This window comes from Mus caroli, chromosome X, assembly GCF_900094665.2.
Source record: "Mus caroli chromosome X, CAROLI_EIJ_v1.1, whole genome shotgun sequence".
NCBI lineage: Eukaryota > Metazoa > Chordata > Mammalia > Rodentia > Muridae > Mus > Mus caroli.
The window spans coordinates 121,620,903-121,624,248 of NC_034589.1; positions in this window are offsets into that span (position 1 = coordinate 121,620,903).

Here is a 3,346-nt window from a genome sequence, read left to right on the forward strand (position 1 = left end):
ATGGGGGACTTTTGGGATAGCATTGGAAATGTAATTGAGAAAAATATGTAATAAAAAATATTAAAAATTAAAAAAAAAGATGGCTTAGTAGGCCACCACTGGAAAGAGAGGCCCATTGGACACGCAAACATTATATGACCCAGTACAGGGGAATGCCAGGGCCAAAAAATGGGAATGGGTGGGTAGGGAAGTGGCGGGGGTATGGGGGACTTTTGGGATAGCAATGAAAATGTAATTGAGGAAAATACGTAATAAATAAATAAATAAATAAATAAATAAATAAATAAGCATCCACCTCTCTTCTTTGTCCTTGTCCATTGTAAAACTTTGTAAGGACTTGTGTTCAAGCATAAAATCTGAAGTCCTTCCTCTGATTTAAAATATTTAATACAAATTTTACATGGCTTATTTCAGTGAATGTATAGTTTATAATTTAGAATATTTTTAGTATATTTTAATTGTTAGAAACATAATTCTCATTGTGACATTTGTATACAAGCCCATAAGGTAATTTTATCTCATTTCCCTCCCTTTATTACTCTTTCTTCTCTCTGCTCACTCTCACACTAGGTCCTTTCCTTTTCACTAATAGTCCTCCTCACATTATAGAATTCTTTTCCTTAAATCTATATATACAAAATTCAGGTGATCCTAGTCTTTCTGAATCAGAATTGTTTCATGTAATATAGTGATTTCTAGTTCTATCTACTTCAATGCCATTGGCGTGATCTTATTCTACTTTTTGTCAAAGTATCACTCCATTGTATATATGGACCATAGTTTCTTCATTATTCATTTAGTGATTGGCATCTAGGCTGGTTCCATTTTCTAGCTACTATAGATAGCAAAGCAATATGTATTAATGTATATTATTTTGCAAAAAGTTGAATTGATTACTTTCCAGATGTTCCATAGGTACCTTTGACTTATGATTCAACAAGTTGTAGAACACTCCAAACACTGGAAATTTTGATTGGTAGTAAAAGATCTCTAGCTGTGACATTGTCTCTCATTATTTGGTAAATCCTTTAGATTCTTTTTATATCTGTATATATTTCAGGAAGCTGCCACAGTGAGAGGGTTCTATATGATTGTTACAAAACTCTTCAGCTTTAGTCATCCCTCCAGATATCCCTTCTTTAACTCCGCTTTGTATACAGACACAGCTAATCTCTAGATTAGTTCTACCAGGATAATGGTGACAAAACAAAGAGCAATAATTGAAAAGTGGACAAAAGATTTGCTAGAGAGTTGACACAAATATGTTTGACCTTGACATCTTTATGGAACACTATTTTTCTGTCAAATATAATGTATTGTATTTTATGTTTTTTATTGTCTTGAGTATTATTCCATTGTTTTTTTTTTTTTTCTGTTCCTGTTATAAAATGCCTTGACAAAAAGCAACTCAGGGGGAAAGGGATTTATTTTGCCTTGTATTTTGGGTAACAGTCCATTATTGGGAGGAAATCAATACAGGGACCTCAAATAAGTAGTCATATCACATCTATATCAAATCTACTGTTAACAATGGAATAAATAATTGCATGTAGACCTAATTTTTTTCTTCTCAGCACATTTTCTCAGTTTTAGTACACATTGCTTAGGGAATGGTCCCACCCACTATGGGATGGGTCTTATACTAACCACCTCAATTAACTTAATTAAAACATTCCAAGACCATGACCATCCATAGTCAAACTCAATACAGACAATCCTTTATTTAAACTCTCCTTCCAGGTAATTTTAGCTTGTGTAATGTTGAAAATTATAATTAACCATCACAAGAACCTTCTAAGCTCTAGGAATTTGCTAAATATGAGGACAGTATAAGTATTACCAAACTTATTTCCCATATATATGCATGTAGATAATGAAGACTATGTGAAGGATATAAGAATTTAAAGTCATTATCATAGTGATGGGTGTAAAGTGACACAAATGCAAAAATTCATGATGTTTTAAGGTGACCATGTAGTTTTTCTTTCATATTCTTAGACTAGAGCTGTGAGACTGCCATGCAATGGAAGTGATGTACTTTGATGGAGGATAAAAGAAATCATAGGGGAGAACTGAACTGGCAAATATAAATACAGACATCAGCTGCCACTTCTGTGAGTAGCCATAACAAATGATATTCATACAGAATTATAACTGCCAAAGTAACAGGTAATATCAGAAAAGGTATATGCAGAATTCATGATAATAATAAATTGGGATCTTTTAAGCCTGTCATATTAGGATATTTTGATTCATAGCAAAAGTTAAGTGAAGAGCCATTAAATCTGGGAAGAAAAGTAGTAGTGTTATATGAAGATATTAGGAAAAGATGAGGAACCACATTTTGACATATAATTGGATGTTAGAATTCTTTAAAGCTAAAACAATAAATGTGAGAAAATAAGAAAGAACTCTTGCAATTCCAGTATTTTTGTGAGTTTCATAGGTAAAGATATTACAGCAAAGAAGACTTAGAAGTGACCAAGAAAATAAGAGTAGAACACAAGTAAAATGTAAAATAAAAATGGAATGTAATATTTCACAGTGTTAATATATGTCATAATTTCTTGACAGGCAAAAATTATAAAATGTTCATTGTATCTGGTTGAATTATACTGTGAAAATAAAAGTGATTTTATTGCTATTAGCCAGTATGTCTTAGTTAGGATTTTACTGCTCTAAACAGACACCATAAACAAGGCAACTATAATAAGGACAACATTTAATTGGGGCTGGCTTACAGGTTCAGAGGTTTAGCCCATTATCATCAAGGTGGGAGCCTGGCAGCATCCAGACACACATTGAGATAGAGGAGTTGAGAGTTCCACCTCTTGTTCTGAAGGCAGCTAGTAGAAGACTATCTTTCAGGCAGCTAGGATGAAGATCTCAAAGTACATGCCCACAGTGACATACCTACTCCAACAAGGTTACACCTCCTAAGAGTGCCACATTTTAAGTATATCCTATGTATTTTATTTATTTATTATGAACTGAACATTTACAGTGAACTAAACATTAATTTGAAAGCAAAAGAACAAAAGTACCCTGAATACTTACATCATTTTATACTCTTCAGTTTTATGTACATGTATGGGTCTAATTGAGACTAACCTGCATGTATCCTGCTTCTTATACTGCTCACATGTCGACTTTGCTATTCGTTAGATATCTCCTTACCTATTCTTGTACATTGACATTTAAATTTAAGCATACATGAAGCCTGAAATGCACATAACTGTCAAGTTACTAAATTAATCCACTTGCTCATTATTTAGTGAGACTATAAATATTAAAAATGTATTGTTAGAGGGAAGCATTTTATTCTTAGATGTTATGAAATTTTGCA